Raw genomic sequence first — 20,529 nt, 5'->3', positions numbered from 1 at the left:
TCATTAGGTGATCTGGGGGAGAGTTCAAAAAAGGAAGGGTTTGTTCTAGATTGGATACCATCAGGAAGCAGGTAATTCTGTAATTTAATATCTTAATTTTTTTTTTATCTTGAAAGCAGTAGGAAAAAACGCTGTAGTTGGTAAGAAAAAAAAAGTAGAAGCCATGTGTTTTAGGCTGGGAAGGGGTATATTGGGTCATTTTTGTGTTCTGAATAATTTTCTTTTGTCAGTGCTAAGACATGACTATGGAGTGACTTCATCTTTGCCTTACCCCATGAAGGTCACAGAATGACCTTGTCTGATGTTGAGTTCTATGAAATGGTTCGCACCAAACAGAAGAACACACGGCCTGGCTGTGAGTTCCCAAACAGCTCCCAGCTCTCAAGCGCTGCTTTTCCTCCTCATTATAGATTAAGGATTGAAGGAGGACATGCAAACGTGATCATCAAAGGAAAATGAAACAAATTTAAAATAAATAGGCTGGGTATGGTGGCTTACACCTGTAATCCTAGCACTTTGGGAGGCTGAGGCAGGCAGATAATGAGCTCAGGAGTTTGCGGCCAGCCTGGGCAACATGGTGAAACCCCGTCTCTACTAAAATACAAAAAATTAGCCAGACATGGCAGTACATACCTGTAGTCTCAGCTTCCGGAGGCTGAGGCAGGAGAATGGCTTGAACCTGGGAGGCGGAGGTTGCAGTGAGCCAAGATTGTGCCACTGCACTCCAGCCTGGGTGACAGAGCGAGACTTTGTCTCTAAATAAATAAATACATACATACATACATACATACTCCAGCAAAAAGAGACACCACAGAAAAAAAAAAGTAACTGTAGAAAATAGTAATAACTTAGCTCTAAATGGCATTTACATGATCTTAATCCTGTGTGATCTTAATTCTATAAAAACCAAATCGTGATCTAACTACAAGTCCAACCTGCCTATTTTAGAAGGATGGATGGATGGTGCTTGTGGATGGTGGGGAGGAGAGTAGAAGCTAACACATCATCATCCATATTGGTAAGTCAATAGATGATAACTAAAAACTGTCATGAAATTGCAATGTCACCACATCATTTGGAGATAAATTTTTAAATTAGCTTAAAGGGTTGAAATGCTTCTAGGTTGGGGAAATGGAAGGGCAGAGCATAGAAGATGGTAATGATTCCTGACCATCTTTGAAGAACTGTCTTTCTAATTTTTTCTATCTTCTGCCTGCTTTATTCTAGCCACGCTGGCAGCTGCTTAAATGGTGCCCACCCAGATTGAGGGTGAGACTGCCTTTCCCAGCCCACTGACTCAAATGTTGATCTCCTTTGGCAACACCCTCATAGACACACCCAGGAACAATACTTTGCATTCCAATCCTTGGAACAATCCAATCAAGTTGACACTGAATATTGACCATCACAGATATATATACATATATATTTTTTTCGAGACAGGGTCTCTGTCACCCAGGCTGGAGTGGAGTGGTGCAATCACAGCTCACTGCAGCCTCAAGCCTCAACCTCCCAGGCGCAGGTGATGTCCTGCCTCAGCCTCCCAAGTAACTGGGACTGCAGGCACACGCCACCACGCCTGGCTAATTTTTGTATTTTTTATAAAGATGGGGGTCTCGCTAAGTTGCCCATGGCTGGTCTCGAATTCCTGGGCTTAGGTGATCCACCCACCGTGGCCTCCTGAAGTAAGCCACTGTGCCTGGCCAACTTTTTAAAAATATTTTTTAAAGAATGAGTAGAAGTAGCCAGGTGAAAAAAAGAAAAGGAAACGGCTGGGGAAAGGTGTGGTGTGTCAGAAACCAGAGGAAGGCATTTTGCCTGGACCAGAGAAAGCTCTGATGAGCCAGGAAGCTGGGGCAGAGCCAGCTGAGGCCGGGCTGGTGGGATTCTGCACAGGACTGGACGTACCTCCGATGACCACGTGCTTCTAGGTTGTTTCTAGGGGCACACAGATAACAATCAAAATGATTTTTTCTGACTAGCCACTGTGGCGATGGCTGCTGTGTGACCCTCAACACTTTGCTTCCCTCTGGCTTCAGCTTCTGCCTCATTCCACTGGCCTAATCATTAACTCAGCCTTATTTTCCCAACCTAATTATTTCACAGACCAAAAGAAATATTGGATGTGAAGCACAATTTGAAAAGTTTAATGCGCTCTAGAAATGCGCAAAATGATTATTAGTCTTTGCCCAGTCGGTTTTTTAGCTCAATAAGCTCCTGGTAATACAGAGATTATTGTGAGCAACTGGCAGAGGAAGATTTTTCCATTTCTCTTAACTAAGAAAAGAGATTTAAACTCACTTTGGAGATCTAACACTAAGTAATAACTACCAAATGAATTGATTTGATGCTGAATGTAGGCTTGTGTAAGGAGGTGAAAAAAAAATGTCCACTAAACTTCACGCTCATAGTAAGAGGCTTCTGTCCTTGAATTCACCTTGAGAGAGTTGCACAGGGATAATGGATTTTCAAAGACACACATCTATAGAGAAGGGGTGTATGGAAATGGAAAAGGGAAAGGTGCTTCTAGTGTGTTTGCTGAATTGTTCTTTCTCTAACCCAGCAGGAGGGATGCTAAATGAGATTTGTCAAAGAAAATCCTTGACATTGGATTCTTAAAAGCCTTATGGTTTCATGATATGGCCCTATACCAAGGATTCTTAGGGAACAACCTTACTTTAGAGAGAAGTTCTAAATCACATTTTCTCCTCTCTGGAATATACATAGAAATACAAGTGAAAAGATAAATACATGTGTAAAAAGAAAAATCATACTTTCATGCTCGCTACATGTTATGATTAAATATTGATCGCATTTGGAGAGGATCATCAGATGAGCTATATTACAGAAAGGATGGTCTTTTGTTTTATAGGCTCAAATCTTCATTTCTCCGTAAGATTGAAGGTCTAGCTAAGGTTATAATCATACCAATTTTTTTACTGAATTTCCACACTCTGAGAGGCACTATGCTAAGCAGGAAAAAAAAAAATCACTAAAAGACCCTAGGCTATTCACAATAGCCAAAAGGTGGAAAGAACCCAAATGTCCATCAATGGATAGATAAGCAAAATGTCATCTATATGTACAACACGGGTGACCCTTCACATTGTGTTAAGTGAAATAAGCCAGTTACAAAAGGACAAATACTGTATCATTCCATTTACATCAGATACTTAAAGTAGTGAAAATCATAAACATAGAAAGTCAGATGGTGGCTGCCAGGGGCTGGGAGGAGGAACAGTGGGGAGTTATTGTTTTATGGGTATAGAGTTTCAGTTTTGCAAGATGAAAAACTTCCAGAAATGGATGGTGGCGATGGTGCACAACAATGTGAATGCACTTAATGCCACTGACTTGTACATTTAAAAATAGGTTAAAATGTCTGTTTTATGTTAGGTACCTTTTACTACATTTAAAAACAAAGACCATGGGCAAGCCATTTCCTTGCTCTGTGCCTCAGTGACATTATCTGTGAAATAAATGTGTAGAAATAGATGGACTCCCAAGGATGCATTCAACACTGCAAGTCTGTATGTCTAAACATCCCTTCTGTCCTCACAGGGTTTAGCATCAAGTGGGAGAGATGAAATGCAGGAATAAAATTTAAAATACTTCTAGTTAATGTTTTAAGTACCCAATTAGTGATTTTTCAAAAAGAAATATGTATTCTTGACAAGGGATAGAGCAGAAATCTGGAGGACTGCTTTGTGGAGGTAGAACTGGATAATGCCCACTTAAAGATGTATCTAGCTTGGATGTGGGTCTGTGCCATTGGGATGGCCTTAGCAGAGGTGAGCAGGCTTCACCACACCAGGGGTGCATGGAACAGCAAGAAGATGAATCTGTTGATGGTAAAGGCTTCTGTGTCAGAGTGAAACATTGAGGAGGACCCATGGGAGACCTGGAGGGACTCTGAATAGAAGAGAGTGATTGGACAAGAGACCTGGTCCATCCACAAACTGGCTCTGTGGCCTTGGCTAATCACTAGGATCTCAGTTCCTGCTGTATGACACCAAGCCTAGCTCCCTTGCAAGATGGAAGCACAGCCTAGCTGATCTTGTTCTTCCTGCTAGAAAACTCTGTGATTCTCTTTGCCTTCCAGGCAGCAGACACGTGGGATTCCTGCTGCCTGGCCAGTGCTGGATGCTGGACTCCAGCAGTGACAGGCCCCGAACCTGTCCTTGTGAAGGCCACTTTTTTAGTGGCGGTGGCTCATCTAGCAGGCTGAGGAATGTGCAAAGGACGTGTAAGAAAATCTACTTAGCAACAGGGTATATAATGAGTTAAAGAACTGAGCTTCTAATGGCAATGAGACCAGCCAGGGGAGTGCTGTAAAAGTTTAGATGTAGATTAAGACTCAGAAGGGCTGAACTTGGTTAGGAGACAAGAAAATAAAATGGAAAGTCTAATGCACGAACCCTAGAACCACATGAATATCAAAGCTCACACTGTCGTACTGTGTGCCTCCTTTTCCCTTGCCCTGCCCTTTTTCAATCTCCCAAAGCTGCACCCTTTCCTCTTGTGCCTTCGGTATTTCCTATGCCACATGATATGGTTTGGCTCTGTGTCTCCACCCAGATCTCATCTCGAACTGTAATCCCCATGGGAGGTGGTCAGATCATGATGGTGGCTTCCCCCACGCTGTTCTCAGGATAGCGAGTGAGTTCTCACAAGATCTGATGGTTTTATTAGAGGCTCTTCCCCCTTAGCTTTCACTTCTTTCATCTGCCACCATGTAAGACGTGCCTACTTCCCCTTTCCCATGATTGTAAGTTTCATGAGACCTCTGCAGCCATGTGGACCTGTGAATCAATTAAACCTCTTTCCTTTATAAATTACCCAGTCTCAGGTATTCTTTTTTTTTTTTTTTTTTTTTTTTGAAATTGAGTCTCACTTTGTCACCCAGGCTGGAGTGTAGTGGCACGTTCTCTACTCACTGCAACCTCTGCCTTCCAGGTTCAAGTGGTTATCCTGCCTCAGCTTCCCAAGTAGCTGGGATTACAGGCACCTGCCACAGTGCCCAATTAATTTTTGTATTTTTAGTAGAGACAGGGTTTCACCACATTCACCATAGTTGGTCAGGCTGGTCTCAAACTCCTGACCTCAGGTGATCCACCCGCCTTGGCCTCACAAAGTGCTGGGATTACAGATATGAGCCTCTGCACCCACCCTCCAGGTATTTCTTTATAGCAGTATAAAAATGGACTAATACACCGTGGTTACTGTGTTCCCATACATCCTGAAAAAACTAATATTTATTCCCACTCCTGAAATTTAACTTGATCCTGAAGACAAAGGATTTCCTTTAGCTAAATGGAAGTGATTCATCTTCCAGGTAGAGAATACAAGGTAGACTGGTATTTTCACAGGGGTTCATGCAGAGCTAAGCACATAGAAGGTGCTCAGTAAACACCTGCTGAACATACTGAAGTGACATAGCCTGGCAGAGAAGCGTCGGTGAACGACCAACACACCATGAGAGCTGGAAGGGCGCATCCTCTTTTGGGAGCTTGGGCCCTGGCCAGCTGACTTGGCATCAATCTCTCCTTATGCATGAGTCCCTTGGGGCCTATAAGCTTGGCTGTGTTGCAGCAGAAAGTTCTGCTGAGTAAGGTCGTCCGTATTAACCTGAGAATACAATAGTGAGAATAACTCCTTCTTTTCCACATTCCAGATTCAAGAATAGAAATATTTACCATCACCTCTGGATGATAATAAATTATCAGACATTGCACATATTAAGAAAAGCTCATTTTCTGGAAATTGTCCTTATTGTTTCTCTTGAAGCTGTGGATAGAAAATGACCTTTCAGGTTGCTGTGACAAAACCCAAGTCTAAATTGGAAACCTGTTTCATGGCTAAGACAGCCCACTTCCAGATTAATCATGGATGCTTTTCCACTTTAAGATTACATTAGGAAGGAAAGTTGTCACTGGGTAAAATGTGAGTCTCCACTGCATCCTTTTAAGATAAATAAGCCGAAATTTGAAGGAAATATGAGAAACTTTTGGTTGAGTAAATAAAATCTGTTTAGCTAACTCTTTGAAGTTGTGGATTGCCTGGGAATCTACAAATCTGCGACCTCCAGATTTGTAGTTACCCCCTAGATACATTCAGAGGATAGAAGTCATTTAAAACCTTATGTTTAACTTATTGCTTCCTGCCTTGGTTTTTAACCAAAACTAAAAATAAAAAAGGCAGAAGAGAGGAAACTTGATTGGCTCACAGCAGGAAATTGGATTGTAAGCAAAAAAAATTGCTCAAAAATTGAAAGAGGGAACTCATCCAAGAAGGGAGATACTCTGTTTTTATATTTTGTTATCTTCCTGGAGAAAAATGCTACCTCTGATAGTTCCTATTAACACTTCTTTTTTACTTAGCTTTTATTTTTTATTAAAGTAATAAAATTACCTTGTTTAAAGTGTCAAATGTTTCTATATGGCTTGTTAGGAAAAATAACTACCCAATTTTTGGATTTTTTTTCTTTTGGCATTTGTCTTTAATCCTCTAAAGATATTCACCTACTACTTGAGGGTGTCAGCAGACTTTTCCTGTAAAGAGCAAAACAGTGAATATTTTGGGCTTTGAGAGCCATAGAATCTCTGTTGCAATTACTCACCCCTGCTGTTGTGGACAATATGTAAATGAGTGAGTGTGTGGTAATAAAACTTTATCTACAAACAGGTGGCTGCATGGTGGGCTGTACTTTACCATCTCCTAGGCTACTCCTTGAGTTTCTGTTTTTAATCATTCACTGCTAGATGACTCCTGACTGTGGAAGATGAGGTTTAGGCTCTTTCACAGTCAGTGACTCTCCTCCGTGGCCTCCTCCCCTCCACGTGTTTCCTTTACCTTCACCTTTCCAAAAGGATAGTGTACTGGCTTTGGATAGATCCGTATACAGTGTTTACATCATCATGCTTTTCATAACTGAACCATACAATAGAACTATGTTTCCAGCCAGACATGGTGGCTCATTCCTATAATCCTAGTGCTTGGGGAGGCACAGGTTAGGGATTGGTTGAAGCCAGGAGCTCGAGACCAAACTGAGCAACGTGTGTGAGATCCTGTCTCTACAAAAATGCAAAAAAAAAGAAAAAACCTTAACTTGGTGTTGTGGTATGCACCTGTAGTCCCAGCTACTTGGGAGGCTAAGGTGGGAGGATCACTTGATCCCAGGAATTTGAGGCTGCAGTGAGCCATGATAGCACCACTGCACTCCAGCCTGGGTGACAGAGCAAGACCCTGTTTCTAAATTAAAAAAAAAAAAAAGTTTCATTTTCTACACACTATTTTGTTTTCCTTAAAGATAATCATTATCTTGCTATTTTTCATTTGCTTAATTTTTTGTGAACTGATTATGAATTGAAACTCAAGCTCTCTCTCAATTTTTAAAACCTCCCCTCAACATGTTGCAGCCAATAGAAGAGGAGTCCCCATTTCATTTTTTCGGAGACATCTACCCCAGAGCATTCTGGCTGGACGGGCCTTGGGCATCTGTATCAGTCCATCTTCACACTGCTATAAAGAATTACATGAGACTGGGTAATTTATGAAGAAAAGAGGTTTCATTGACTGGGTTCTGCAGGGTTAACAGGAAGCATGGCTAAAGGGCCTCAGGAAACATAATCACAGCGGAAGGTGAAGGGGAAGCAAGCAGGTCTTACCTCTGCAAAGCAGGAGAAAGCCAGTGAGCTGAGATCTGCCACACAGTTTTAAACTGTCAGATCTCTTGAGAACTCACTCACACTATCAGGAGAACAGCAAGGGAGAAATCAGCCCCCGTGATCCAAGCATCTCCCACCAGGACCCTCCCCTGACACATGGGATTACGATTCAAGGTGAGATTTGCGGAGGGGACACAGGCAAACCATATCGCCATCCTTGCATGTCCCTTCTCCATCATCATAGATAACCTGGGCCTCTGGAGGGCGTGAGGCCCCCCTCCTACCTGGCTTCCATGACTTTCTCTGGGTTGATCGATCCCTTTTTTTTTTTTTTTTTTTTTTTAATGGAGCCATCCTTCTGTTGCTTCCTGAGAAAGAGTGCATGGGAACCACATTTCTGAAACAGAACAAGTCTGAAAATGTCTTTATGTTCCCTTACATTTAATTGAAGTCAGACTGAATACAGAATTCTTATTTAGAAATTATTTCCCTTCACAATTTTGAAGGAATTTGTCCATTGTCAATAGTGTTGCTCTCAAGAAATTCAACGCCATTTTCGTTCCCAATCCTTTATTTGAACTCAGTGTTTTTCTCTCTGGAAGCTTTCAGGTTCTTTTTCTTCTCCATTCTTTTCTGAAACCTCATGAATATTATTTGATGTGGGTCTATTTTGACCCTTTCTGTTGAAGCACATGCAGGGCCTTTTAATCTGGAGAGCCGTTCTCAAACTCTAGGAATAGATTTTGGGGGACAGTTTCCTCTCTTTCATTTTCTGTTCTCTCTTCCCAGAATTTCTGTTGTTCAGCTGTCAGACCCCATGGAGTGATCCTGTCATTTTCTTATCTTTTCTTTCATTTGTTCAATTTCTTTGTCTGTTGTTTCCCCTGTTCTCTGAACAATGTTCTCAAATTTACATTTCGTAAACTCTCATTGAGTTTTTCACTTCTTTTTCATGTCCTGAATTTCCAAGAGCTGTATTTTTTTGTTCTTTGAATGTTCCTTTTTTTTTTTTTTTTTTTATTATCATCTGTTCTCATTTCACAGAGGCAATATGTTATCTCTCGGAAGGTTTTCTCCCAAGTGTTTCTTTCCCTACTCAGCCTCTTTTTCCTTCAAGTAGCTTTCATTGGTTGGTTGGTTGGTTTGTGTGTGTGTGTGTGTTTATGTGTATTTTGGATTTTTTTTTCTTCTCCTGTGTTTGAGACATGTTCTCAAATGCCCGGTACCCCTTTAGCTGACACCCACATGTAAGACTGAGGCACTAAAAATATGGCTGAAAGTTCTGTGCACACAAATGGGGCCTGTCACCCATGGGCTTCAGCGGCTGAGTTATTTCACCGGGAAGCCCCTGATGTTGCATTACTAAGATTTTTCTCTTGGGTTGATCGAAAGCTCCAGAGAAGAATTTTTAACTCCGTTGCCTGGAGAAGAATTTTCTACTCTGTACCTGGCTGGCATTGTTCTCACAGCTAAGAAGGAAGAGGACTGTGGGTTTCAACATTCAGTGTGTAAATGTTGACTGAATTCAATACAGACCCCCTGCCCTCCATGCCTAGAGTCCATCAACTGAGAGGCACTGCATCCTCTCCAGAGAATACATCTTTCCTCTCCTGCCAGAGTGAGGGGAGGATAGACGCCTGGGGTAGGGATCTGGGGATATAAATGCTCTTAACAAGCTTGCAGGGAGTTCTTCTGTTTTAGCTTCACACACACACACATGTCCAGTGGAAACTCTTGCCATCAACTGCACAAATAAGGGGGGCTTTGCAGCACAAACGGGACTACTTCTCAGCACTGTCCACCTCGATGCAAGCATCTGTCCTTGGATATGCTGCCACTTAAGATGGCTCTGCTGTTTTTCAGCTCCAAAAAAATTGTTATCATCCCCTTCCTCATGTTTTGTTCTTACACCTTCATATATCTTAACACTCCATTCCCCTTTTCACAGGATTTATGAAGCAACAGTGGTAAATGTATGTGTTCAATCCACTGTCTTTAATGGGAATCCTTCAACACTTCTATTTTAGAAAAAATCTGAAAGATGTACATACAGGCTGGACATAGTGGCTCATGCCAGTAATCCCAGCACTTTGGGTGGCTGAGATGGGCAGATCGCCTGAGCTCAGGAGTTTGAGATCAGCCTGAGCAACATGGCAAAACCCACCTGTCTCTACCAAAAAAAAAACACAAAAATTACCCAGGCATCGTGGCACGCACCTGTAGTCCCAGCTAATGGGGAGGTTGAGGCAGGAGAATTATTTGAGTCTGGGAGATGGAGGTTGCAGTGAGCCAAGACCATGCCACTGCACTCTGGCCTGTGTGACAGAGTAACACCCTGTCTCAAAAAAAAAAAAAAAAAAAAAAAAAAACGAATACATACAAAAGACTCATTTTAGAATATTCTGACTTATTAAAGCTGGAGTAATGGCATAATTTCCAATTTGCTTTTCAAAATAATTTCGTGGCTAGGAAATTTACAAGTAATTTTTTTAAATAGTGAGGTCCCTTACTATTAAAATGAATTTCATGTTTTAATGCTATGTGAACTTTCTTCCTCCCTCACCGTGAATTTTCTTCTCGCTTTAAGAAGTAATGCTCCAGAGAGAATGTAAAATTATATATAGGTGTATGAATTATATGTCATAGGATTACATATAATTATATCTAAATATAATTATAACATTGATACATGTTCACTGCACAAAACTTGAAAAAAAAATAAGTATAGGAGAAACTTCAAAATCAACTGTATTCTCAACAACTACAGAAAGCTTAACTGATGATTTGCCCATATCCGTGGCTAAGAACAAGAGTACCTACACATCTGTACTGTTTTTAAGTTAACATTTTTTTTAAAGTGGACCCAGCTGGGTATGATGGCTTATGCCTGTAATCCTAGCACTTTGGGAGGCTGAGGTGGGCAGATCACAAGGTCAGGAGATTGACGCCATCCTGGCCAACATGGTGAAACCCTGTCTCTACTAAAAATACAAAAATTAGCTGGGCATGGTGGCGCGTCCCTGTAGTCCCAGCTACTCAAGAGGCTAAGGCAGGAGAATTGCTTAAACCCAGAAGGGGGAGGTTTCAGTGAGCCGAAATCACGCCACTGCACTCCAGCCTGGGCGACAGAGTGAGACCCTGTCTCAAAAAAAAAAAAAAAAAAAAAAAAAAAGGGGGGGAATCCAATTTTAGAAGTTTGAAATCTAGTTTATAAGCCTAGATTTTCTAGAGGAATTCTTCTCTATAAAGGGAAACACTGCAGTAATGGGTTTAAGTGCATTGATTCGTTAAGCATATTTGTTTGTTCAATGATAAGACTATTGTATGTAGTTCATGTCAGCCCCTGTCACACACAGTGCCCTTTGCAGTGATTCATGCCTGCACAGCATTGCCTCTCTTGCCTTTAGGCTTGCAATTTGGAAATCATTTTGTTTGAACCAAAGCCTTTAGTCGAAATGAAAATGTGTTAATTGCTCTGATCACAGCCGGAATAGCAGCAGGAAAAAAGCAGTGAGAAACATTTATGGATTACATCTTTGTTGATATTTTAAACCTGTCAGTTACCTTTCTAGCCTAATAAGAATACTTTGATAAAGCCCCATTCTTGGAAATTTTGTTTTTCATAAATGTGCTTGGATTTTATAAGTCCTGCTTTGCCTACCACCTGGCCAAATTCAGTACAGACTTTCACATATAAAAACCTGTGGTTAAGACAAAATGTATTCCTTCAACCACAGGCAGCTTCTGAAAGTAACATCTAGGCTGGAGTATATTCATATTTATTATTTATGCTTTCATTTAACAAACACGTGCTGAGATCTTGGTTTTTCCGGACTTAGTACTGATTGCTGTCTCCTGAGCATCCTTCTGAAGTCAAAGAGAATATTCATTGTTAGAGAAGGGGAAAAAAAGGTGGAGGAAAAAAAATAGATGGCAAGAATGTGGTAGGAACCCTGTCCCGAACACCCAAGGGTTTTCAGAATAAGAAAGAGGTTAACAATCTACATAGAGCAACTGGAATTAGAAATGGGAAGCTGGCCTCCAAGATTGCAGGAAGCCTGTGTCAGATTCAGAGCATGACCATTAGCAAGGTCATGCCCACGGTCATCATTGGTACCAGACTGTAGGAAGGAATTACACATTTACATGGTGCTTAATGGGGGTGTGAGGATCTCAGAGGTAGAAAACTAGGCAGGCACAAACAATACCCACACAGGCCTTATTTGCACCTGTTTAATGCAAAGTTCCAGTAAAAATCGTTAACTGGTTTCCTAACCTTGCAAGATCCAACACAAATTAGAAGAGTGTTCTAGAAGGAATAGAAGTGGAAATATTATCACAGTAAGAACAGGCAGCTAGATGTATATTGGCAAGAGGGCAGATAAATGGGAGGGTATGAGAAGTCAAAAAGCTTATTGCAATCTCATTTTGCAGGGCAGCAAAGATCCCCAGTAGCTCTCTCTGGAGGCACCAGTGTATATGTTATCAAAGGCTCCACAAGAAAAGACAATTCCCTTTAAGACAGCAAATAAAAAAATAAACGAAAATGCGGGGTTGCCATTCCCAGTCCATTTATCTGGAAGAGTTCGGCCTGATTTGGCAGCCTGTATTTTTTCTGAAGCTCTGATGGGGTCTACAAAGCTCCATAGGTTCCAAATGTATTTGCATAATGGTAGATGCCATCTCCCTTCCTGACAATAAAGAAGCAGCAATTTAAAAATTATGGTGTCAGCCAGGCATGGGGGCTCTCGCCTGTAATCTTACCACTTTGGGATGCCAAGGTGTGCAGATAACCTGAGGTCAGGAGTTCAATACCATCTTGACCAACATGGTGAAACTCCATCTCTACTAAAAATATAAAATTAGCCAGGCATGGTGGTGCATGCCTGTAATTCCAGCTACTCAGGAGGCTGAGGCAGGAGAATCACTTGAACTCGCGAGACAGAGGTTGCAGTGAGCCGAGATCATGCCATTGTACTCCAGCCTGGGCAACAAAAGCGAAACTCTGTCTCAAAAAATATATATACATATCATGGTGTGATTCTTTTGAGGAAGCATACTAGAAGTCTAGAATCAGGCCAAGTGCCATGGCTCATGCCTCTAATCCTAACCCTTTGGAAGGCTGAGATGGGAGGGCTATTTGAGGCCAGGAGTTCAAGATCAGCCTGGGCAACACAGCAAAACTCTGGTCTCTAAAAAAAAAAAAATTTTTTTTTAATTAAGAAAGAATCCATCTTATTAAGGTAAACTGCAGTCCTGTTACCGATCTTAGTATCAAAGCTATGTTAGAGCCCGCTTGGGATTCACACCTCCTATGGTGTCCACAACACAAGTTGGCTGTAACAGTAAATAAAGTCTTGGTTTCCCTGAGCTCATTTCTAAATCCATCTTCCGCCAAGGTGTTGGCTAGCATGCTTCTTTATCCCGAAGGGATGGTCCTTTCATCAGACACATCCGCTTTTGAAATGCTTTTCTCGGGAGGGTGGCTGGGATGGCCACTACTCTGAGGATCTGCCTCCGATAGAGCCTAGATCTTAAAATCAGGAGAGTGTTTTGCAGATCGATCAGTTGCTGTGAAAGATACCTGAGCTAGTTGGTTCACATTCCACATCCATCAAACCGCCCCCTGCAGAGCAGTCACCCTGCTGTCGCCTGCTTGGCTTGCCCTGCCTCTCGCCATTCTCATTTCATTAGCAATGTGAATGTTCACACCCTTCAATGTGCATATGATGGGTGTTAATGAGCATAACCCATCTGTGGAGCGTGTGTGATTTTTTTTGTCTAGTAAATAGGCAGTAAACAAGAGGAAGGGAAAAGCTGTTATCTGAGGGCATCTGAGAAAACAAAAAGCAAGCAAGGTATGACTCCGATTGATTGTTCAGTGAATCCCAAAGGGCCAGAAGCTTCCTAAACTGGTTTTGGTGTTTCCCTCTAGGTGTTTGGACAATTAGGAACCTGGGTAGTCCCACCTACCCAAAAGCATTCAAATTAGGCATGCTTTTAACAAAGCAGGTGGCATGGCATGTAAATTGTAGGAACACTGTTAACCTTTGCAAATGAGTTTCGTGGTCCGCATGGGTAATTACATATTTCCTTCCATTAGGAGCTACAAACTCATCAAGATTCTACATCCTGCTCTTGAGTTTCAATCTCCATGTGACAAGAGGGATTTATTATGAGAGAGCAGAGAGAAAAGAGGAACACCACCCTCTCTTTCTCTGCAACATAATGATGGTCAGAAAAGAACAGATCAAAGGAATAAGGAATAAACCCGCTCTCCTGTTAACTCAGCTTACCAATTCTGCGCTGCATTTTCCAAGTTATTAGTAATCAAAACATTGGAAAAGGAATTAGAACCTTTTCTCTTGAAAGTTTAACAACTTCCCCATAAAGCACTGCTTTTGATTGCATTACAAGCTATTCCTGAAGAATTTATGATCTAAGATACTGTTTGTCAGTGTAGGCCATTTGTTCATGAGTGGAGAGACTGATAAATCAGCTATTAACATAGATAAGAAAGCCTATCGATTGAGTCGACTTTGTATTTAGTAATATGCTAGACAGCAGTGATGCCTGGAAAATACGCTCTGTAATTAAGAACTACTTTTCCCTTTACATTTCATGAAGACTCTTGCATGTTTTATTGTGGCAAAATAGATTGAGGCTAAAATCCCACAGAAAACGTCATCATATTGTGATCCTATATCTTTATCATAAAAGTGAACTCGAGGGAAATTTTTATCATTTTTCAATACAAAAATTAAGATATCAAAACACTTTTTGTAGTGTTTTTTCACTATCTCCAAGGTTTATTTCATCATCTTAAAAACTTTGTGGGTAGAATCAGTCTGCTAGGTCAGGCAGGGGTCCCCAACCCAGGGCCATGGACACTTACCATGGCCTGTTAGGGACTGAGCCACGCAGCTGGACGTGAACAGCAGGCAAGCAAGTGAGGCTTCCTCTGTATTTACAACCTCTCCCCATGGCTCACATTACCACCTAAGTTCCACCTCCCGTCAGATCAGCAGTGGCATTAGATTCTCATGGGAGCACAAACCCTATTGTGAACTGCACATGTGAGGGATGTAGATTGCATGCTCCTTATGAGAATCTAATGCCTGATGATCTGTCACTATCTCCCATCACCTAATATATGGGACCACCCAGTTGCAGGAAAACAAGCTCAGGGCTCCCACTGATTCTACATTATGGTGAGTTGTATAATTATTTCATTATATATTACAATGTAATAATAATAGAAATAAAGTGCACAGTACATGGAATGTGCTTGAATCATCCCAGAACCATCCTGCACTCCCCTAGTCCAAGGAAAAGTTGTATTCCACAAGACTTGTCTTTGGTGCCAAAAAGGTTGCAGATCACTCTGCTAGGTAGAATCGCATTTTTAAGATTGTATATTTCAATGAGCACATTTTCTTTTCAGCTGGAGAAGGGAACTGGATTGCCTTAATTCCCCGACTTCTACCCCAAAGCTTTCTTGTCCAATATAGCTGCATTCGAGTTGCTGGTGGCTGTGCTGCCCTCCCAGGGATGAGGTACAGTTTCCCACCTGGGCCGTGTCACCGATGGCTCAGGTTTAGGAGGCTATAGTCAGACCTTGCGGAATAGGTCAGTCTTATTCTCTGTAGAATGTTTTGTTTGCCTGGTGTTTTTCTCTTCTCTTTGGCACTGGACTGTGGGCAGCAGCAGGTAGTGGTGGATCCAGGGTGGAGAGCTGAGACCTAACAAAAAATGTTTAGGCTCCCACTCTTCCACCACACCTGTGCTAGACCCTGTGGTGACAACAGAGGTGAAACAGACATGCTGACTGTCATTAAAACATTTACAATCTAGACTAAGATGAAAAAATTAATTGAATACCCAGTGGAAGTAATAAGGAATCGTTTTAACTTCCTTAAAAAGTGCTGCTTTTGATTGCATTGTAAACTATTCCTGAAGACTTAATGATCCAAGATACTATTTGTCAATGTAGGCTATTTGTCAATGGGTGGAGAGGCTGGTAAGTTGACAGTTCGTGTGATATATATGCCTTCAGAGTAAAGAGAGGTTTCTTCTAATAATGAGACATACACTTGGCCAGAGAGACCCACAAAACTGACGCAAATACTAGAAATAGCCCCAAGTAACAAGTGTGGCTACAGATGGGACACATGGAGGACAGTGGTAGGGTAAGACCATGAAGGCACGAAGTGCCAGGTTAAGGAATTTAGACTTTTATTTGGTAGGCAGTGGAGAGATGTTGAAATGTTTTTTCAAACAGTGGAGTACAGTGAGGAAGGCAGGAGACTTAGCAGACAGAAATCAGGAATTCCAGCCAATGAATGTGTTTAGAGTGTAGGATTCTAAATCCAGAACAAAAATTCTTCAAAGCAGCAGCAAAGGGTTTGGCTCTGATTCAGCCTCTGTGGTTATACTCCTGCCATCAAGGAGCTGGGCTTGGGGGTGGACAGAGGCTGGTGGCAGAGGGAGGGATGGAGAGACAGAGATGAGTTTTCCCAAAGCAGAAGGGGAAGGTTTTGCAACCTAGCACACCATCGGGGTCAGATTTATCACACAAGATTATTTGTTAATGACCGCAGTTATTTCTCATTTAAACGAAGCAATACATATACTGTATCCAAAACACTCCCCAAAGCAGCGTTGAGCTGATGCAAAAGATTGGTCCATTCTCCCAGCAAAGGAACAGTCCCTTGACATCCCAGGTAGAAGGGATTCCTGTATTTTACAAAACGTGTCCAATGCTATCATCAGGCAAATACCTGTTTAATGTTTTCTTGACACGCTGAAAATAAACTTGCCTCAATGCAGTATCTCATTCTAGCACATTATTATAGAGTAAAAGAAGACAGGAAAGAGACAGAGGAAAGAAAAAATATTTAATCACATATGAACTGCAAAAGAATTCTAGCTGAGGTTCTTGGAACTATAAAATCTTTTTTTTTTTTTTCTTTTTTTTTTTTTTAGATGGATTCTCACCCTATCACCCAGGCTGGAGTGTGGAGTGCAGTGGTGTGTGTGATCTCAGCCTACTGCAACCTCCACCTCCTGGGTTCTAGAGATTCTCATGCCTCAGCACCCACCCCCAAGTAGCTGGGATTACGGGAGCGCACTACCGCGCCTGGCTAATTTTTTGTATTTTTAGTAGAAACGGGGTTTCACCATGTCGGCCAGGTTGATCTCGAACTCCTGACCTCAGGTGATCCACCCGCCTTGGCCTCCCAAGTGCTAGTATTATAGGCATGAGCCACCACACCCAGCCAAAAACTGTAAATTCTTGAAATTTGGGAGGAACCATCAGAAAAGAAACCCTAAGCCTTGTGACCATCTGTCAACCTTCATCTCTACTCCCTCTGCCACGCTAGGCACTTCACATTCTGATGGAAACTCAAGACACAAGTGTAATAAAATATATTCCCACGAGAGCGTGGTAGCCATAACCTACCACATTTTTGGTATAAAATAGAAACATACTACTAGATGTAAATGTGCGTATGCTTATATCTAACCTCTCCAGGATAATTGTTTGTAAGTGGATTTTACTGTAACTCCAAAGCTGGATGCCAAAGAAATGGTCCTCTATTGAAGCTGTACTTGGACATGTCTAGGACCAAGGAGTGAATCGTTTTGTCTGGGATCAAGGATTTAATTTTCTGCTGTAATGTATTTAATCTGCTAACATTCTTTTGAGCCATCCACAATCGGGTTATATATCAGTTTATCTAACCTCACTTCTCTTTTCCCACTCCAAAGACCTCCATTCAAGCTGTTCTCCAAGCGCTCACCTAAATAAGTGTAGTTTGTTTTTTTTTTTCTTTTTCAAATTTTTTCCTCACCTCTAAGTTTTATTCAGGGACTACCATTCCTCTCTCTCCTCATCAATCCATCCTTCAAAGCCCAGGTTGAAATTTGCCCTCTCCCTGAAATCGTCCCGAAAATGTGCCAAATCATTCAGATCTCTGCCATCTCTGAGGTTTTTTTTCGTTTGTTTGTTTTGTTTTGTTTTTTAAGATGGAGTCTCGCTCTGTAGCCCAGGCTGGAGTGCAGTGGCACCATCTTGGCGCACTGCAACCTCTGCCTCCCTGGTCCCTGATCACGCCGTTCTCCTGCCTCAGCCTCCTGAGTAGCTGGGATTACAGGCATGCGCCACCATGCCCAGCTAATTTTTGTATTTTTAGTAGAGACAGGGTTTCACCATGTTGGCCAAGCTGGTCGAACTCCTGACCTCGTGATCCACCCGCCTCGGCCTCCCAAAGTGCTGGGATTACAAGCATGAGCCACCGCGCCCGGCCATCTCTGAATATTATAAATCAAATTGTTAGTGGCATTCATTTGACTAAGAATAATAAATATATCACTATTGTTGTAATCACCACAATACCTGGTGCTCTTGGTAGGTGCTTTACCTATGTTACCTTTTATCCAGACAGTCCTGTCCTATGTCCTATCACCCCCATTTTACAGAGGTTCATAAAGGTTAAATAAAGAAGAGAAACCTACGTTCATAAAGGTTAAATAACTAGTCCAAGGTCCCATAGCTAGCAAGCGATAGACATAATCACAGTTCAAACCCAGATCCTACCTGCTTAAAAATCCTTGGTTCTTCTGTGCCATATGGCTTCCCAATTATGGATCTCTTGCATTATTTTTTAACAAACCTATTTTGTGCATGATTGTAAGAGGTAGTACACTATTTTTTTTTTAACGTTTGCCTCATTATCCCATGATGCCTGCTTTTCACTTTGCTGAACCCTATAAAGTGTCTGGTTAATATTAGAGAAATTGAATTGAATTCCTGTTGTTTGGGCCTTTTTCTTGAGTTTCTCTTCTTTGTCCATAGACAAATCATCCCATTACATCTAACTCTGTTGGACAAATTGCCTCTTCTTCAATTGTATGTGAACTGTTTTCAATCCACCTTGCTAAAATCTAATAGTCACCATCTGTGTCTGCAATATAAATGTAGACTCTTGAAAACACTAACATTTGTGGATCAGAAATTAGAGGACAGTAAAATAAATCACTGGAACTGTGAAGACGGAGAAGATGTGAAGAGGCACTCCCTACTCTGCTGTCCATGGGTCAACCTTTCCGGCCTGCCTGTTTCTCAGACTGAATGAGACTTGTCTCTGAAGCCCTATCTTTTTTTTTAATTTGTAAATGAAGTTTCACTCTTTTGCCCAGGCTCCAGTGCAGTGGTGCAGTCTCAGCTCACTGCAGCCTCCACCTCCCAGGTTCAAGTGAGTCTCCTGCCTTAGCCTCCTGAGTAGCTGGGATTATAGGTGCACCACCACACCCTGCTAATTTTTGTATTTTTCATGGAAACAAGGTTTTGCCCTGTTGGCCAGGCTGGTCTCGAACTCCTGACCTCAGGTGATCCACCCGCCTCAACCTCCCAAAGTGCTAGAATTACAGGCATAAGCCACTGCTCCTGGCCTCTGAAGCCCCATTTAATCTTCCACATGAAGGTGGTGTGTCCCAGGCATCTTACGTAGACAGCAACGCATGAAATGGCAGGGAAGCAGGAGCAAAGGGGCCTGGGCATGCCCTGGAAAGTCATCTACCTCCTTACTCAAATGTCTCCTCCTCAGCCGGGCACGGTGGCTCACGCCTGTAATCCCAGCACTTTGGGAGGCCGAGGCGGTCGGATCACAAGTTCAAGAGATCAAATGTCTCCTTCTCCTGGCCTTCCTTGACCACTGTTTTTAATTGCAAATCCCACTGCGTGATGCCCTATCCCTCTTCCTTGATTGATTTTTCTCCATAACTCATGTTCTCAAAGCATTCTATGTGTTTCATTAAATTGATTGTGGCCCTTCGCCTCTCATCAGAATGTAATTTCAAGAGAGTAGGGATTTGAGGGCAGGCACAGTGGCTCACGCCTGTAATCCCAGCACTTTAAGAGGCCGAGGCAGGTGGATTACTTGAGTGGAGTGGTCAGGAGTTCGAGACCAGCCTGACCAACATGGTGAAACCCCATCTCTACTAAAAATACAAAAATTAGCTGGGCATGGTGGCGGGTGCCTGTAATCCCAGCTACTCAGGAGGCTGAGGAGAGGAGAATCACTTGAACCTGGGAAGCAGAGGTTGCAGTGAGCTGATGTCCCAGCACTGCATTCAAGCTCAGGCAACAGACTGAGACTCCATCTCAGAAAAGAAAGAGAGAGTAGGGATTTGGGTCTGTTTTGTTCCATACCAGATACTCAGTACCCATAACGGTGTTAGACACAGAGGACATGTGTTAGAATGAATGAAATTATTTATAAGCGGAATATTTAAGAGTGTTGAGAAGCCATACCCATCCGAATCAGGCAGAGAGGAAGGTTAAAAATCCACAACACTTACTTTTGAGTTGTGTTGAAACCATTGAAAATATCTGTGTCAAACTGATTAATTACCTTGGTTTTACAGAATCAGCTTTTAACATACATAGCAAATTCTATATGCTAGCCAATGGCAAGCCAGTTCTCAAACAAGGTCATTCTTGTAAAATAAATGAACAGGTTTTTGTCTTTTCTTTTGTATAAGATTCTAGAGCCTCTAAAGCAGCAAGATAGAACCTCCTTAAATACAAATTTAAGCATCTTTTCACCTTTACAGCCTCAGTGCCTGTTTATAAAAATAGTTTTGTAAGAAAAACATGTCGGGCCGGGCGCGGTGGCTCACGCCTATAATCCCAGTACTTTGGGAGGCCGAGGCGGGTGGATCACGAGGTCAAGAGATCGAGACCATCCTGGTCAACATGGTGAAACCCCGTCTCTACTAAAAATACAAAAAATCAGCTGGGCATGGTGGCGCGTGCCTGTAGTCCCAGCTACTCAGGAGGCTGAGGCAGGAGAATTGC

General features: G+C 42.1%; 1 protein-coding gene and 1 long non-coding RNA gene across 2 annotated transcripts in view; both read left to right on the top strand.

The window, feature by feature from the left end:
• The window catches only part of CNTNAP2 (contactin associated protein 2), a 2,272,324-nt gene that overhangs the window by 2,151,894 nt on the left and 99,901 nt on the right, over positions 1-20,529 (top strand). The gene's annotated exons all lie outside the window — the stretch shown is intronic.
• Positions 3,250-12,020, top strand: LOC116528054. The gene is made up of 3 exons (XR_004258830.1): positions 3,250-4,849; positions 5,177-5,192; positions 12,010-12,020. It is a non-coding gene; the product is annotated as an uncharacterized LOC116528054 (long non-coding RNA).

The sequence above is a fragment of the Sapajus apella genome, unplaced genomic scaffold (genome assembly GCF_009761245.1).
Source record: "Sapajus apella isolate SASKATOON/1434 unplaced genomic scaffold, GSC_monkey_1.0 scaffold56, whole genome shotgun sequence".
NCBI classification, from domain to species: domain Eukaryota; kingdom Metazoa; phylum Chordata; class Mammalia; order Primates; family Cebidae; genus Sapajus; species Sapajus apella.
The sequence above is the reverse complement of the archived record's forward strand: the minus strand, read 5'-3'. Positions and strand labels throughout refer to the sequence as shown.